Raw genomic sequence first — 19,171 nt, forward strand, 5'->3', positions numbered from 1 at the left:
TATATATATGTGTGTATATATATGTTTGTGTGTGTATATTATGTATACAAAAACATACACACACATTATATTTTAATTGACAGGGGGAATATGTACTCACCAGAGAGAGAGAAAGAAGAAAGCACTACCCAAGGGGCATGAGCATGATGCAAACCCTCCTCCTTCATTTTTCTATCTTGTCAGGATTTGGGGTATGCCCGTCTATGTGCCTGGTGATGCCAGGCTGGGATTCAAACAATGGTAAGCCATGTGGGTTCCTGCTCCCTTAATCATTAGGCTATGGGGCCAGCCCGAAACACTTGTTTAGAACTACAGCTCCCCCCCACTGCTTCCCACTCTATTCCCATTCTCCATGTCATTCATTATATTATACATTTCAGTTGATCTTTTTTTCAGTCTTCACACACTTGAATGTTAAGTTCTCTGAGGCCAGGAATATTTGTCTACTTTGCTCAAAACTTTGTGCTCAGTGCTAAGAACGTTGATTAGCATGTAGGTGTCTGAAGATACATAGTTAATAAATCATAGTAAATCTGTTGCACACTGAACCCTGAACAGAATAATAGGAAAGTATTTAATATCATCCTTATCAGAAGACTCCTTCCTGCCCTGGCATTTCTTTAATATTTCTTTTTTAGGGTCAGAGGAAAGAAACTTAAGAGTTACCTCAACCTGCTGAAAAACTAATTTCTAGGTTATGAAAGTTGTAAACTGGAAGGCCATTGGGCAGTTAGACATATGTGCAAAAGATCTAAGATAAGGCTTTAGGGAGTGGTAGGGTTTCATAACAATAAGAGTTTATATATTGGCCTACTTAAAGGAATTTGAATTTGAAAAGTAAATTTAGGGAACCAGCAATTAGCGTAATGGCTATGTTGTTGGACTCCCACGTAGTCGACCGCGGTTCGTGTCCTGGACCTGGTGGCTTAAAACTCACGCCGGGTGCGTGTGCGTGCGTGCCCAAGATCCCGAGAGGAGAATGGAGGAGAAGGGATTGCGGCGTGACCATCCCCTCTGGGGGGTGATTTCTTGCTTTCTGTCTCTATGTCTCTCTCTGTCTGTCTGGCGAGCGCACGCGCCCTACAGTGAAAATCTCTCCAAAAAAAAAAAAAAAAGTAAATTTAAAACATAGCCCTGTGAGAGGAAAAACCTATCCACCTATGGTTTCAAAGGCTCTCTTCAGGTGCCAGTTAGGCCAATACGACCACAAAGATCTTTTTTGAGTCCTACTGGTTTTCTCCGACTCTTTCCAGCTACATCCTCCAGCACAGGCATGTGCTTGACTCCACATCAAGACAGGAATACTCAACTGATCAAATCTAATTACATCTTCTTCCCAACTAAATTTTACATCACCTTCCCCTCTTGTGAGAGGAATGGCTCCTCTTGGGTCCTCAGCATCTGATTATTGCAAACCTAATTGATTCACGACATTTCATTAATAAAGTTAACTAAAACTAATTATACATATTGAATAAAGTTTCCTGTGAAATGAATTTTAGTATTTAGCTTAAGGGTCTTAATTGTGAGACTGAATTGCTGAGGAAGATTGCAGAATTACTTTCTCTTGGAATATATATATGTATATATGTGTATATATATATACATATATATATTCAACCCATATGGATTAAGAGACAGTGACACCATAGAAACAAAAAGAAAAAAATGATTAAATGTAAAGTTAAATATACTGCAATGTCCTTCTAAAAGGATAAAATTACAAAATAGTTTACATAAATCTCATTAAGAGGTTGAATTAGGTCTATTAAATTTATTATATTACCTTAACAATCTAAAATAAATTTCAAATTTCAAATGTAGTCATGTTTTTGTTTGATTCATAATGTAGATTTTTCCTTCACTTAATAAGGACATAGTGTCTTTTACTCTTTAATTCTAATAGTATGTTTTGTCTAATTCATCCATCCAATTAAATCTAGAATTAGCAGAAGTCCAGGGAGAGCCTCCTGCTACTTCAGTTGCCCCCAGTACAGCGGAGGCAGGCACTGTGAGGCAATACTTCTCATGGGACCATGCCCAGTGTTCCCTACTTATTCGGTTGTGTATAAATAAACATACTACGTGAGAAATGATGACAAGCATTCATTAGTGCTCTAAAATCAATAAAATATGGCTGATCCATTACGATTATATAATTTTCTGTCTGACACGTCACATGAGAAATTATCATTAATAACTCAAATTTACATTGTTTTTGCTTTGCCAAAGCAGGTTGGATTTCCTGCTTTGCACTGTTAAGGATAACACACAGCTGCTTCATCCCCTGCTCTGCACGCTGATTGCACTGGAGGGGCCAAGAGGCAGTGGAAGGCCCAACCTGTATTTCTTCTTTGACCTGTTAGCATCACTGAAAAGCCACAAGGTGCAGATTTAAGGTCAAAAGACGGATCTCCTTTTCCTGCCTAGCTTTATCTACAGTGGTTCTGTTTGGTTTTTACGGTGTCCACATGTTTGCAGGAGGATTTTTGGCCTTGCCTGGCTAAGACGAGGAATACTGCTCTTGACTAGATTGTGGACGTGCAGTATCACACGATTCCCACTGTCCCAAGGCTCTCTGAGTGAGTCTTGCAGCTGTTCAAATTCTGGAAAGGGATTAAAGGCCTAGCTCTAGAGCAATGCTCATCTTCTACTAGGTCTACACTATATTACTACATTTCTGAATACCTTAGACCTTCCTGAAATTTCGAAATGACTACTATGTATGTACACCTTAAGAATGTTAAAAGGAATAATTAACTAGTTGAAGAAAGAGGATAACAATCCTTTTGGTGACAACTAAAAGTTCTTTCAGCAAAAGGGAGCCTCTAAATTTAGAGGCTAATTGTCTGAGTTCTTTTAATTGTTAAAATATTAATGATAATTGAATTTAAATTAGTATTTCCTATGTAGTCCATTATACGGTAAGCATACTTGACTATATTATTTAAACAAAGGAATGATGCTGACAGAGAAACTGATGAGTAGGCTATTTAGAATAAAACTATTTACCCTATAAAAGAAGTTCTATTTTTGTTTATTGAAAAAAAAAAAAACCACGAATGGCTAACACTTACCTTGTCTTAAAAAAAAACAAGAGTAAAGGTAATATTGTCTGGATACTTGTATTCCTTTCTCACAGTTAGTAATATAGCTATTCCAAATCCTTGATGCTTCAATGACTTATAGACAAATTTGTTTTTAGTTTTTGCCTTGTGTAATACACAACTGTTAGTGTGGGGACAAAACATCACTGAACTGCCAGGTGTATATGACTAAAAAGTAATTGAGACTGATATTGTATTAACAGGATTATATTAGTGGAAAAATAGTGACTAAAAGCTTTAAGAATATACTACAACAGGGGATGATTATATTAACTCAAAAAGAAAACAAGCTACTGTTATCTGGGACAGTTTAAAAAAGAATAAGGACCTCTAACATCATGTATCTTTCCATCAAAAAAGAGATGTTCTAGTACGTTGTTTGAATCTCCAACTTTTTTAAAGATCATACATTTTAGTTAAGTCAAGACAACTGAGGCATATCTATCATTGTGGGAAAAGTAAAACCTTCAAGAGATAAAGAGAAAATATGGGCCATTCAGAATGACCTTATATGTTTTCTAGTTTTACTTATTTGGAGACCTTAGTATGTGGGTACAAAAGCCAACAGCCATGTATTTCAGTTCTTAGTTCAATACAACTGTGGGTACCCCTTTTCATAATTAAAAGAAAAACCCCCACATGAATCTGAAATTTTAGAAAAGTACATTAAAAACTTAATCTCATATAGTTTAAGATGCACACATATAGAAAAAGAAAAAGGGACCTTTCAGAATTATATATCAGAAAATCTGAGAAAATTGGAATTTTGAAAATTTTGAAAATTTTCCAGGTAGGTATAAGAGAACATAAACTCTTTTTTTTTTTTCCAAGTGGAAAATGAACAGACTTGCTTCCAATACTACTTTCTATGATGACAGAAATATTGTATAGCTATGTCTCCTCTGAACTACATGTATCTCTTGAGCGCTTGAGGTCTAGCTAATACCACTGAGGAACTGAAGGTCCACTTTAGTTTAACTGCAATTAATTTGTGTTTAAATAGCCACATGTAGCAAATGGTTACCGTGCTGGATGCTGCGGATCTATAGATATTTAATCCAGCGAGTATAGTTCTTTATTCTTTCAAATGTACCAGTCAGGTGTTCCCCACCTGTCGTGTGTACATGTCAGCATAAATTCTTTGGTCCCATAAAGCAAGCTCTGAAATGCTGTTTATACATTACTGGTTTAAATCAACAAGAGATCAGAGTTCTGTAGTTGCAAGTTGGTAAAAGTTCTAAGGGGTTATGGTAGTTTCAAATCAATAAAAGACCAGAGTTCTGTGGTTATAAGTTGGTAAAAGTTTAGAAGGTCATTTCAAAAACACTTTTTGTATTTCAGTACAGTGCCCACAGATGGGGCTTTGGAGGTTATTTTTCTTTCCTTTTCTTCCCTTTTCTTTTCTTTTCTTTCTTTCTTTTTTTTTTTTTTGAGGGGGGGGGGAGAGGTTTTTGCTATAGGGTGCATGTACTTGCCAGAAAGACAGAGAGACAGAGAGACAGAAAGTGAGAAATCACCCCCTCCCACCCAGGGAGGATGGCCATGCTGCAATCCCTTCTCCTCCATTCTCCTCTTGGGATTTTGGGCACGCACACACATGCATCCCGCATGAGTTTAAGCGACTGGGTCTGGGACTCAAACTGTGGTAGACTACATGGGAGTCCAGTGACATAGCCATTACGCCAACTGCTGGCCCCTGTTTTCTTTTTTTTAAAGTTTTTACAATAGGTCACTGTACTTGCTGAAGAGAGACATAGAGAAACAAGGAGAGAGAAAGTGAGAAATCACCCCTCTGGAGGGATTGTCACGATACAATCTATTCTCCTGGGATTTGGGCATGCATGCACACATGCCCAGTGTGATTTTCAAGCAGCCAGATCTGAGACTCAAACCACAGTCATCTATGTTGGAGTCCAGTGCCATAACCACTATGTCACTTGTTGGCCCGGATTGGAGGTTATTTTTCAACAAACTGAGGGCAAAGTTGCTAATTAGCGATAGAATTGGTGGTTTTTCATCTTCTTCTTTTTTTTTTTTTTCTTTTAGGATATAAAATAAAATGCCCTGTCTTAGTGTCTTCTGAAGCAGGACATGCATTTAAAAAAAAAAATTGCTGGAGGGCACGTGTACTCAACAGAGAGACAGAGAAAGAGAGAGGGAGAAAATAACCCCCAACGAGCGTAGTCATGCTATACTCCCTTCTCCATTTCTCCCTCCTGTTGAGATTTGGGGCATGTACGCACCCATGTACATACACATGCACACCCAGCATGTTTCTCAAGCCTCCGGGCCGGGATTCAAACCAGATTCCACTATGTGGGATGCAGCTCCCTTAACCACCAACTAGGGCCATCCTGTTTTTAGAGCTGGATTTTTTCTGAAAACAAGCACAGCTCAGATTCTCAAGTTTAACTACATCTCGACAAATTATCCTCAACAACCAAAGCAAAAACAAAGGCAGACATCCAGCGACAGAACTCAGTGGAGTGTTAACAGTTTTTATCTCTGAGATTAAAGCAGCCTGAAATAGTTTCCTACCAGTTCGACCATGGAGTGCTTTTCAGAAAGTGTTTCCTACTTGTCAATCTAGCAAAGAAAAATAAAATGTTCCTAATATTTATTTACCCACCCAGGACTGACCTAGCCTCTCTATTCTCTACTTCGATAAAATGAAGTCACAACGTAGGCAGAGGACAAGCTACTCTTGTCTTTCCTAAAGGGCTGAAGAAGTGGTGGACTTGGTCTTTGAGCTGAGGTTTTTGTTTTGTTTCTTTATTATAGCACATGTGTACATGTGTGTATTACAACACATATGTACATGTGGGCACATGTGCATGCGAGAAAGAAGCACCTGCAAGTTTCCACGCACAGTGATCTCCTGTCCCCAGTCCTCCAGCTCCCCAGGATCCTGGGTGTCTGTGGGTAGCCTGACATGTTTTCAAGGAGAACAGTACATCCAAACCCACAGCTACGCATCCTTCCCGCCACACAGGGCACTCGTGTTATGGCTCCATCATAGAGGTTGGGCCTGAGCACAGTTTGATGAGGAGAAAAAATACCCCACTGGCTGGTAATTCTAGGACAGTTTGGTTTTGTGTTGAATGGAAAATAGCACACAATTCCATGTGTCCGGAGTTGGACAAAGCAGTCCTGGTTGAACTCACTGCTCTTCATCCCAGGTTCTAAGAGAGTTTAATGATTCCATATGACTCATGCCCATCAGGTGGCTAGACTGCATAGGGCTAATGGGGGGCCTCCATTTTCAACTTCACATTGCCCTGTTAGCTACACCTGATCATTGAGGTAATGGAGAAATGTGTAAGAGTGAGCCCTACTCTCCAAACGTGAGCAGCTCAAGGATTAAGTTTTATGGATTTTAGACTTCTGGGAGTGAGTGCTGGGACATCACAGAGTCCGAATCCCCCATTGGGTTTCTCTACTGGTCCTCCTAAGGCCTACGTAGTAAGGAGAACGCTGCTCAGAGCAAGCACCTATGTTCACAAGGGGTCCTTGCCAGGGGATGCAAATTTGTCACATGGTTTATCACCAGCATATGAAAGAAAACAGTGTGGCAATTCTGACACCATTTACATTTAAAATCATATAAACACGTATGTTCTTAACCTGTACATAGGAGGGGAGAGGGTAAGACTGGGATTTCATTATTGTCTGCTTCCTGTTTCTCTCATAGGACCATGGTATGCGTGACTTCCTGTGTTAACCCACTGTGTTCACATTAGAGGAGATAATGACAGATACAATGCTATAAATCTGAGACACTGACCTGGTGCAGGCTTTCCGGGATGGCTTCAGTGACTTATTCAAATAAAAACCCAGCCATTTTTGACCAGTTTATCACAGATAAAATCTGGAGGGAAAAAGACGAAAGCGATGAGTTTTTATTTTGTAATATATGGGTTAGGCATTAGCCCTACATATTAAGAATGTTTTGGAAGACCAGTGGATGGTGTAATAGTTACGACACTGGACTCCCACATGACCAAACATGGTTTGAGTCCTGGACCCAGAAACCTGGAAATTACACTGGGCATGTGTACATGCGTGCTCAAAATCCGGAGAGAAGAATGGGGGAGAAGGGATTGTGGTGTGGCTATCCCCCCGGGGAAGGGGGATGATTTCTCACTATCTGTCTGTCTCTCTCTATTTCTCCAGTGAGCACACATACCCTATAGCAAAAATGTCTGAAAAAAAAAAAGAATATTTTTGAAGGAAATGAAAACATCTGGTCCAAATCTACAATAAAACATATTTTTCCTTATACAGAGTTAGGTTGTATTAGGCGACTGTCATGGGATATCATCATTTTGCTTGTGATCAGCGTCTTCCCCAATACCTTATAGATAAAACTCTAGAGAAAGTGAAAAAGAAAGTTTTTGCTAAAAGATTGTAGTCCTAGACTAAGACATCTGTTTCTGGAGACATGGCTACTGTATGTAAGAAATCCAAATGGATTATATGTTTGTGAATCTATAAACTTTCCTAAATGATTTGATGTTCTTTTTAGTATAAAGCTTATATAAATGTTATTGTATAATTTTAAAAAAGTTCCTTTCTAAAAGATAATTGTTTTCTTTTTTCATAGAAATAATATCTTTTTATGGAAGTAATACCACCTCTCTGTGGTATAAATGTCAAATGACAGAAGGAATATTAAATAAAAGTAAACTTCTCAACCTCTCACACTTTTCTCAAGATTCACTTCCTAGAAATACTTACCACTACTAGATTTTTACGTATCCTTATAGTACTTTAAAAAATGCATGCACACGGGAACCAGCAGTTAGCATAATGGCTATGTCGCTGGACTCCCACGTAGTCGACCGCGGTTCGCGTCCCGGACCTGGTGGCTTAAAACTCATGCCGGGCGCGTGTGCGTGCGTGCCCAAGATCCCGGGAGGAGAATGGAGGAGAAGGGATTGCGGCGTGACCATCCCCCCTGGGGGGTGATTTCTCGCTTTCTGTCTCTATGTCTCTCTCTGTCTGTCTGGTGAGCGCACGCACCCTATAGTGAAAAAAAAAAAAACCTCTCAAAAAAAAATTAAAAAAATAATGCATGCACATGCACAAAAATGCGTATATCCATGTTTTCTCTTCTTTACCCATACTATTCCGCTCTTTGCTTTATTAAAACTTATATATTTTATTTTATAATCTACCTAGTAGAACAACTTAGATCAGCATACATAAACTACCTCATTTATCTTTTTTTGTTTTTTAGAGGATTTTGCCTTAGGGTGCATGTGCTCACTAGAGAGAGAGAGAGAGAGAGAGAGAGAGAGGGAGACAGAGACAGTGAGAGGAGAAGTGAGAAATCACCCCCCCCCCAGGGGTGCAAGGCCATGCTGCAATCCCTCCTCCTCCATTCTTCTCCCAGGAGCTTGGGCACACATGCACATGTGCCCAGCATGATTTTCAAGCCACTAATCCAGGACTGGAATGGTAGGCTATGTGAAAGTTCAACAATGTAACCGCTATGCCTTCTGCTGGTCCCTGTACCTCATTTATTTTGATGACTATAAAATATTCCAATTACTGCACTGATACCTGATCATTTATTTAACCAATTTGTTATTAATGGGTCTTAATATATTTTTTCAGTTTCCTTTTTAGCTGATAGAAAAATGTCTCAGTGATCATATTTATACATATACATTTTTGCACTTATACAAATTAATTCAAGATAAGTTCTAGACAAATGAACTAAATTGTTTCTATAGTCTAAGTTTTTTGTATATATTTACAAAATATCTTTTGTAAAAGTTGCATCAGTTTATAATACAAACAAATATGGCTTTCATCACATCTTTTTTTTTCTTAATCTGGTAAGGGAAAAGCTATATCTTTGTTTTGATTTATTTTCTGTCAGTTAAAAATGAGGTTGGGTTTCTTTTCATTTTCTTATTATGTTCTATATTATTCTTTTACTAGTTTGTTTAGCCATGCTCTTTACTCACTTTTCAGTTGGGTTGTTCATGGTTTCGTGTATTAAAAAGTTCATGTCGTATTAAGAAAACTGGCATTTAGGGACCAGCAGTTAGCGTAATGGCTATGTCTCTGGACTCCCATGTAGTCAACCGCGGCTCACGTCCTGGACCCGGTGGTTAAAACTCACGCCAGGCGCGTGTGCGTGCATGCCCAAGATCCTGAGAGGAGAACAGAGGAGAAGGGACAGTGGCGTGGCCATCCCCCCTGGGGGGTGATTTCTTGCTTTCTGTCTCTCTGTCTCTCTCTGTCTATCTGGCGAGCACACGCACCCTATAGCGAAAACCTCTCAAAAAAAAAATATATATATATATAAAACATTAAAAAAATCTGTGTTCCAGAGGGAACACCATGCATGCATATGAGAGAGAGAGAAAGACCAAGATTTTGGTTTAAAATTGAAGTTATTCAAAAATAATGTGTATAGTCGTGCTTTAAACAAGTATGTAACCAGCTTTACAACAGCACTGTTAAGTAGAAGAATGTTGGTATTAGAAGGATCCATTAGCAAAAGGAACTTTGAAAAAGATGATTTCTCCTATAAAATATCAAGACCATATAGGACCTGCTCTGTGGTAGTGGCTCAGCCCTGTGTGATAGGAGCCAGACCTCACAGAGGCAAGTAGTGTTCGAATTCCAGCCCCAGTGACGAGAAACACATCTGACATTGTGTGCAGGCTCAAAATTCTGACACGATAGGAAAATGGAAGAAAAAGAATTGTATTGCAAGCCCACCCCACTAGGGGTTGTTTTTTCTCTCCAGTGAGCTCACCTGCCTTCTGGCAATAAATAAATACCAAGGCACAGAGTTAGTAGTGATTGTCCAAGACCTAAAATCCAGAGTGAATTATAAGGAAAGTACAGTATTGGAAATTTCAAGTCAAATGGGAAGTAAAAAGTAAAAGAGAAATAGAGATTTATTATATAAAATTTTAAAAGCACATAAAGAAAATCATCTCTAATCTTCACTCTTAAAATAGTTTAGGATTTGTTGTATGTTTTTCCTAGTCTTATTTGCTTCACAAGATATTCAGGCATTTATAAAATATATTGGGTTGTTGGAAAAGTCATGACACATTTTCGTATAAAAAAACACGTCACAGCTTTTCCGATGACCCAATAAAAATGGTTTTATTCAAAAATCAGTGCTAACATCCTTAAATTACTTTCAGCAGAACACCAATAACCTAAGCAAGACTTTAATGGCACACTGACAAGAATCTATCAGACAGACACACGCACACAGGCTCGCCCTTACGGTTCATGCTTTATAAACTGCCCCTTTTACTCACACTTATCTTTCTTTGCCGTTAATTATTTTGGAATGTATAATGTGCATATTGTGTATTATATTACACATGTACACAAAGGACGTAATGACCGTGTACTGGTCTAGGATGTGGCTTCACCTAATAGAAGTATAAAAGAATGGGGATCGGTGTGTGTCCTCCAAAAACCCATCCTGACAACGCAGTAGACCAAAGGCCAGTCAAGAATTCATTATGTAGGAATCACATCGGATTTCCCTTCCAGATAAAGTGGCAGCAATGAGCTTGGTGACGGTGAAGGCCTGGGAGCCATCCCAGTACGGTGTGGTGTATGTGAGATGACATCATTTGAACGGAAAGAGAGAGAGAGGTTATTAAAGCTGGGTAAATGGACTATCCCTGTTCTAGGGGCATGCCACGTAGGTTTAGAAGCACATACCATGTCTTCCGATTGGATAACACGTGAGTTAGAGTCAAAAAGGGAAAACAAAGGATCTATGATGATAAAATTGGGAATGTATGACGGTCACTGGGAAACATACTCTGAGATGTTTGTCTCCCAACTTATTTAGGGAGAAGCGTCGTGCAGATTGTATTCCGCTACAGTCACGTAAGATCAGCACGACTCACAATTAACAGGGGTGAGCGCTGGCAGTTTATCATTCACCAGGGTGAGGAAACGCACCTGCTATGTGCAGGGTGTCTCCTGGGTTCTAATTTTCTTCCCTAGTTCCCGCTCCTTGGCAACTCAGGGCTGATTTTTCCCTGACCTGTGGTACAAAAACTGGGCACCACACTCTTACTGCTGCCTGCACAGCTGAAGTTCTAGAACCGAGCAGCTGGTGAAATTCTTCTCCCACGGACGTTCCAACATCACTGAGAAAACTGTGGCTGCTCAGCCCTGACGATACATCTCTTCTCTCAAACAGGATCACGGGGAACATAGACTCACCTCTGTCTTTTGACCAACATCAATGAGCCCCTGTCAAAAAAAGAGAGACATTTGGCCAGAGGCACCTGCGGGTATCAGAGAATCTACATGCAGTGGGAGGAACGGTTCAGTGGCTGAGTCGTCTGGGCAATCACTGGCCTAAAGTAAGTCATCATTTGGAACTGACTGGTTAATAACTCTTCTACTGCAGTTTTGAAAGCCGAGCTCATAGTAAGTACTTATACTAAAAGCTGGAAAAGTGACGTGTTGGAATGTTGAATGGTCCCTGTGTGCGTAGGGAATGGTTTGTTTCATTCAAGACAGAGTTTTCTTTGCAGCATTAGAACACCAGAAGGTAAATGGAACATGTTGGAAAAGTTATGAAAACAACAGAGAAATGAAAACATCATTTTTATTATATATTTCGTTTGATTGTTTGCTCTAGGGCATGTGTGCTCACCAGAGAGAAACAAGACAGAGAGAGGAAAGTGAAAAATCGCCCCTGGGGGGAATGGCCATGCCATAGTCCGTCCTCCTCTATTCTCCTCTCAGGATTTTGGGCATGCATGCATACATCCCCGATATGTTTTTAAAGACTCCCTGTCTGGGATTTGAACTGTGCAATAGGCCACATGGAATCCAGCACCTTAACAGCTATGCCACCTGCTGACCCTAAAATATTTTCAAAAAGTGTATCATACACTTGTTCCTTGATGTGAGAGAGAGAGGGAGACAGAAATAGGTATTTTTGGCAGGGTCTTGCTGTCCTGATCACCCTGCTCTTTGCCTTCTAATTTAGTAGAATTCTAGCCATGCGCGACCACACCCAACATGCTTGGGTTGGCTTGGGAACTGAACCTATGCCTCCCAGGTCGCTTCCTGTCTCTGGAGCAGTGGTGCTATGTGTCACCACGACTGGGCCCATTTGCTTTTTTTAAAAAAAAGTTTTATTGAGGTATACTTGACACATGAAAAATTTTATGTATACATTTTGTGTATACATTTTGATGAGTTTGGATGGGCTATCATACTTTTACTGTTTTTTCCGAGTTAAAGAAGGCATTTTGGAACGGCTTTGTGGCCTAGTGGTTGAGGGAGGCAGATTCCACAAGCTGCTTGTGGTTTGAGTTCTGGCCCTTGTGGCTTGAAGACCACGTGGGCGCAGGCGTGTGCATGCCCAGACTCTCAGTGAGATAGAGAAGTGAAGAAGGAACTGCGGCCTGGCTGTGCCCCACTGGGGGGTGCTCTCTCTCTCTCTCTCTCTCTCTCCCTCTCTCTCTCTCTAGCAAGCGCATGTACCCGTGGCAATGAAACAATGAATTACTTACTTAAAAACAACAAGCACTTCTGGAATTTTTCATTATTATCCTTAAAGGCAGAGTGGCAGGCAAATGTTACAACTGAAACGAAATAGATCTTGATTTTGTTTTCTAGGCAGGAAACAGGACTTGATTTCAAATGATAACTTTAGATAAATTCTCAAGTGAGTTGGCCTTAGAAAGTCAGCAGCCTAGTGTATAGCAGGCCCTGTGGGTTGCAGCTAAGAGCACAGGGTTTGGAATCAGAACTCCCTCTCGGGCTTACCTTTCCATTCTATCAGCTACCACAGCAGAGAGAGCTGCTTATCTTATTCTCATATATCACATATATTATACCAGTACCCAGTCTACACCATGAAGTTAGTGGCTATCTCCTTGGGTACTTTGATGATTAAATAAAAGACATTTGAAAGACAAATATTGTGTTTGGCACACTACGTGTGTTCAGTAAATATTAGCTTTATTAAAAGTGTTAGTTTTTCAAAACGCCAAGAAAATAGCTTCCAGGTTAGTCATTCTGAACCAGCCACGGTACTGCACTGTGCTTGTGCATCTTTAATGTGTGTTTGAATCACTTGGGGGCCTTGTTAAAACGCAGGTTCTGTTCAATAGGTCTGGGTGGGGTCTGAGATTCTGCATTTCTAACCAACTCCCAGGTGACACCTCTGAGGTTGGTCTGTGGACTGTGACTGGGACACATGAGCAATTGTGGATGGCTACTCCCTACTTTATCACAGAGTGGGGCTAGATAGGAGCTAACGGTGAAAGGAACAGATAGGTATAGATTTAATTTGCTCCCCAGGTGACTCTATTTTTTTAAGATTTATTTAAATTTATTTATTTATTATTATGGTTATTATTATTATTTTTTAATTTGACCAGAGAAAGAAAAAACAGACAGAGAGAGAGAGAGGGAGAGAGGGAAAGTGAGAAGAAAGCTGCCAGGTCTGGGATATGAACTACATGTGGGAGTCCAGTGACTTAACCACCATGCCACCTGTTGTCCCCCCTCCCCGCCCAGGATGATTCCAATATCTTTGCCTTCTCTGGTCCCCAATGCCTTAGGAACCACTGATTTGGGCTAGCCCCATAACTCAGTGGTTAAGGAGCCAGATCCCGGTCACATGGTTCAAGCTCTGGTGGCCTGAGCAACATGTTGCCCTCATGTGTGTGCCCCAAATCCTGATGGGATGAAGAAATTAAAGAAAAGGGATTATGGCGTGACCATGCCACTTTGGCGGGAGCGCTCTCTCTCTCTCTCTTTCTTTCTGGTGAGCACATTCACCCTCTGGCAATTAAAAAAAAAAAAAGAGAAGAAAAGAGCCACCGATTTGATGTCTCACCTTCTTGTTCCTTTTACTTTTCCCTGGCTTACTCTTTCTCTTCCTCTCCTTTCTTAGCCTTAGACTGAAAGCTTAATTCCTCTGCCCTCATGTGTGTGCCCCAAATCCTGATGGGATGAAGAAATTAAAGAAAAGGGATTATGGCGTGACCATGCCACTTTGGCGGGAGCGCTCTCTCTCTCTCTCTTTCTTTCTGGTGAGCACATTCACCCTCTGGCAATTAAAAAAAAAAAAAAGAGAAGAAAAGAGCCACCGATTTGATGTCTCACCTTCTTGTTCCTTTTACTTTTCCCTGGCTTACTCTTTCTCTTCCTCTCCTTTCTTAGCCTTAGACTGAAAGCTTAATTCCTCTGTTAGCAAAAGGAAAGCCCCGCCTCCCAGCCACTTTATTGAGTGCCATAAGATAAGAAGCCTCAATGAGTTTAGAAAAATGGTTGTTTTCTAACACTTCTGTTTTAAAATACCGGGATCTAAAAATGGTTAACGTTTTCCATAGTTTTAATCAGGACCCACCAGCCCACAAGCAGGCGAGAAAGTGACTTTTGCGGGGTATTGAGAAGTAGAAGGCAGATGCGCTCGACGTGGTCTGGTCTGTGCCAGGAGTTAGAATCCTGCGAGGAGGCAAAGCAGCAGTGCTTGTGACAGAAATAGTCCTGGTCAAACAACTGGACAACCAACCTTGCCTAAAAGGCAGGAAAGAGGAGGGGCCCTGTTTCAATGGCTGCCTGCTCCAGTGGCACTGAGACTCTTAGAGACCTGTATCTAAATACATGCTGAGCTTGTCCAACATCTCTCTGGGGCAAAGGCCATTGTTATGCCTTGGGGTGTGCTCAGTGCCTAATCTCTCTCCGCGCCACAGTATTTCCCCCGTAAATATCTGCTGCTGTTGTTGATATATTCCACAGACATAATTCATTCTCCCAAGTAGACAAGAGGAGCTTTGATCAATAAAAAATGAGAAACTATCTAAAGAAACGGAGAGAGCAAATTAGCCATCATAAATTCTCTTGAAGAGCACATTATCTTCTGTGTGTTTCCCAACACTCTGCCTCAGTCGTTAGTCACTGAGGATTTAAATCCATTGATCTAAATAAGATCTTAACATCACTCAGTTATCTTACATATGTATAAAATGAACAAGAAACGACATAAAAGTTGACCCGAACTGAAGGATTATTAATTCTCTGATTTTAAAATTTCGGCATATCTAGGACTGGAACTTGAATTATGGAAGGCACGTTACGCAATAACGTCGAAAAAAATAATGGAAGAAAAAAGCCTACTCATTTCGTACCCATTTTTCCAGGCATTGAAATATTAGGAAAGTAATGAAATGTGAGACTAGCAACACAATTAAAACTATTCTATAGGGTATAGGAAGGGAAATCTACTGATAGATTTTACATGTTCGTTGTCACTTAAGACATTGAGATGATGCACCCATGAGGAATCAAACAAACAAAGCAAAAATGAAAGCAAGCACTTCTCAATTGAGCTCTCATAATACTGAAAAAGCAGTCAGACAGCATGTACACTATACGGTAAATTCTTTGTTGGTAAAATATTTTGAACTAATTTTGGTTTTTACATGCAAGTCCCACCTGCAGATATCTGCCATGAAGTGAAAGAACAAAAATCAGGTAGAAAATCTTGTACTGTTAACAACCACAGCTAGTAGCAATCTCTGCTTGTCGTTTCTCTGACTGTTCTAAACGTACTTTGTTTTCTATTTCCAATTGTCGAAGTAGTCATTAAAGTAGCTAATGATATATCAGGCAAATTTATAGCTTTTCACTTTTTTCTCTGATTTATACATTATATTATATTTTAGAGCTTTAATAGGATAATAGTAATCATTTGCCAAACAGGTTAAATATTACCTTAACTTTCTATAGTACTCCTTTCAGATTTAAGATGGTTTTATGTAGTAAACCATTTAAAGGTTGATTTTTAGAAGCTAAAATTTATATCATAAATTAAATAGAAACTATAAAGTGATAGCTAAATTTGGGATGGAAATCAAGCAACATTTATGTCTGTTTATAAATGTGATGCTTTAATAAGCACCTAAATAAAAGGAAACACAAATGACACCATTTAATGATTTTAGGCAAATTTGGAAGAGAAACCCTAGAAGCGTTTTGAAGAAAAGTTACAGTACTTTCAAATGGTGGTGTGCTTAAAAATTAAATTGTCCAGTCTGCAAGATAACATGGGAGAAGTGTTTTCTGTCCTGGGCTTGAATACTTCGTCACATTTTGTTGCGCCAGCTCTATAATTGTTTATTGCCACAGTTTGTTCTCAAGATAGTTTTTTTAATCTTCAAAACACGTGGACTGACTTCAAATTTATAAACAACATTCTTAGTCGGCTAGCCTACTTGGGACACTAGGCATCCCCAGTTATGGCAAAGGGCTGGATAAACTAATTAGCCTGGGAGGAAGGTCTCCTTGCAGGAGGTAGCCAGAATATGTAACCAAGACGAGACTTGGTGTAGGTGACACATTTGAAAGCAAAATATGGCAACTCTCAGTTTTCTGCTTGACAAGCGCAGTGGGGGCAGCACAGATAAATGACAGGAGATACTCATTGGGCAGTTAATCTGTGAATTTCCAATTCCTTCTTGGCTACATGTTTTACCTGGGCTTTGGATACGCAGCAGATTAAACTTTTCTTTTTCTTATTTTCTCTCTAGCCTTGGGGAAGTTTGTCTTTACTTTTAATTAGTCATAGGAATGTGACAGTAGTTAAGTAGCAGCAGGAACCACCACCACCACCACCATCACCAAACGCTCTGTATACAAATACACAAACAATTCTTCCCCCAAACGAGGAAGAAGAGTGAGAAACCTGAACAATCCACAAAGTTGTCCTTTTTAGAACAATGACCCGGGTCCAGAGAGGGGGAGGAAATACTCAGCCTCAGAGATCTGGGGACAGGGAGCATTGCAGCAACAGTGCCTGAAGGACTTTTGTAAATTGCAAGGAAGATGGCATCTTTCCTCGGCATTGCTGGAGCCAGTGGGAGAATGTGAGTGTTCTAAGTTGGATGATGGGACAGTTGGTGCAGTTTAAGATCAAACAAGAACAGAAACACAAATCAAGGTCTTAGGATGAGGACACAGAAGAAGAGTCAGGAAAAAGACGAGGAGAAAGTAGATAACAAACTTTAAATTGGGGGCCAGCAGGTGGCGTGGTGATTAAGGCGCTGGACACTCCCACTTGGCTGACCATGGTTTGAGTCCCGGACCTGGTGGCCTGCTTTCTCATTCTGTCTCTCTCTCTTTCTCTGTGTCTCTCTCTCTCTGGTCAAATTAAAATAAATGAATGAATAAATAAAATTAAATAAATAATTATTTTAAGAAAACCCTGAAACTAATCATCATAAAATATTAAGACCAAGCAACTTGGGGCCACTCCTTGAGCCTTACACCAGGTTATAGGCACTGCCATTTATTGTTTTGGGGGATGGACACTTTCAGCCTTTTCTAACCGGGTAACCTAGGATTTGTCTGGAACAGACAAAACTGAACAGAAGAGACAGTTTTAGAGATCCCAAACATGGGCAAAGAGAAGGGAATCCCGTCAGACCTGAAGTTTTCTAAGCAATAATCAGAAAACAAAAGGAAGTAAGGAATTTTATCACTGGGGAACATTTAGGGTCAGAGAGCTGAGGCTGAGTTGTTAAATGACACTCTTGATGTCACACAGCTAGGTAAGTGAGTGTCTCCATTCCCTTCTCCCTGTGCTTCCCCGACTCCCCACTCTGGATCCACCAGGAGAGTTACTGAAGGAAAAGGAGAGGGTACCAAGGGCTCCACCACAGCCTAAGGGAGACTACCCACAGAGGGCTGTTACTGCTGAAGAAATGCCAAAGGAGAGAAAGGAGGCATGGGATTTCTCAGATTGGACTGAAAAGGTGAAAGCTTCTGCTAAGAAGAGTTAAGAGCCAGGTACCCAGGACTCTCCTGGTCCCTCCTGGGAGAATCATGCTGGGGAGGGAGCACCTTCCAAGGAGAAGCTGCCCTCACTGAAGTTCTAAAACAGTAGGGTGCCAGGTCTCTTGTCTCCCTGGCTGTTCACTTTCTTTTCTCAGAATGACACAGGAGATAAAATGTAGCCAAGTCCCAAATGTGATTTTTGGGGAAAGTATGCACCCAAACTTTCTCTGAGAAGAGCACTCGGTTTTTGACAATGGGGACATCAGCGAACACAGATAAGAATAAGAAGCGCCAGGTGGGTTCCATCCTCAGCTCTGGAATGGTTGCCCAAGGCAATGGGGCAGGAGAGCGTTGGGAAGATTCGCTGAGGTCCTGAGAGACCACAGTACGCTGACAGTGTGGGGGCACAGATCTAGAGGATTGGAGAACAGGGTGCTGGATGGTTAAGTGGCGGCAGAGGGAGGGGCCTGCCAGACACTCTGGCTCTGCATGCCAAAGAGTTTCTGTTAAAACCTTGCCTCATTTAGAAATGTACAACTGCCTAAGGCTGTGGGGTGTGGGGACGCCCCGCTTCTCTCCTCCCCAAGAGGATGAATTCAAGGGCACCTGGCCACACCTGAGAGGCGGGGGTTTGGCGCCGGTTCAGGGATGTCCGGTGCCAGGAACCCACCAGCGTGGTTTGCAGGGGAAGGGGAAGGCGAGAGGAGCCGAGCTGGGACTTCGCCAGGGAGCAGAGGTGGAGACGGGATCCTCTTCACTTGGGCTGGAAAGTCACAGAGCTCTGGAATGGAAGCCCTGGGCAGTGGCACGGGCGTCCTGCCCCGGCCACAGTTAAGACGAGTGTGAACTCCCAAGCCCGTGAAGAAAGTTTACTTCCCTGCGCTATTTTTGCAGATTTCTCCTTGGAATGTACTCAAAAGAGTTTGATCAAAATGGAATGAGATTTTTCAGGGCGTCAGGCAAACGAGCCCACTTGGCTCTCGCGCGTCCCCGGAGCACCTCACCTGATTTGGGGAAGGGCGGACCGCTCTGGCTGGGCTCGGACCCGAAACGCGATCGCTCCATTAGTCCGGGACCCCTCCCCGCTCAGCGCCCCGAGGATGACACGGTGACAAAAGACTTACCCCTCCCGCCCCCGCAGACCCCCGAGCATGCAGGGCGGTGCTGGAGAACTCACCCGCGCTCCGGGCGCCAGCTGGGTGCGCGGTGTGGACCTCCCGCCCGCCGCCGCGGCGTCGGGGCTGCGCGGCTTCACTCCC

General features: G+C 41.4%; 1 protein-coding gene across 3 annotated transcripts in view; it reads right to left on the reverse strand.

Annotated features, from left to right (window-relative positions):
* The window catches only part of AGTR1 (angiotensin II receptor type 1), a 54,859-nt gene extending 35,688 nt beyond the window's left edge, over positions 1 to 19,171 (reverse strand). The window contains exons 1-3 of one of the 3 annotated variants that reach the window (XM_006150910.3): positions 19,090 to 19,157; positions 11,331 to 11,360; positions 6,892 to 6,975 (exon numbers count right to left, since the gene is read on the reverse strand). The gene's annotated coding sequence lies outside the window, so the exon portion shown is untranslated. Of the gene's footprint in view, positions 1 to 6,891; positions 6,976 to 11,330; positions 11,361 to 19,089 lie in introns of all 3 variants that reach the window. The other 2 variants (XM_006150909.3, XM_014588750.2) reach the window with 2 other exon arrangements.

Source organism: Tupaia chinensis, unplaced genomic scaffold (assembly GCF_000334495.1).
Source record: "Tupaia chinensis unplaced genomic scaffold, TupChi_1.0 Scaffold000304_1, whole genome shotgun sequence".
Classification (NCBI taxonomy): Eukaryota; Metazoa; Chordata; class Mammalia; order Scandentia; family Tupaiidae; genus Tupaia; species Tupaia belangeri.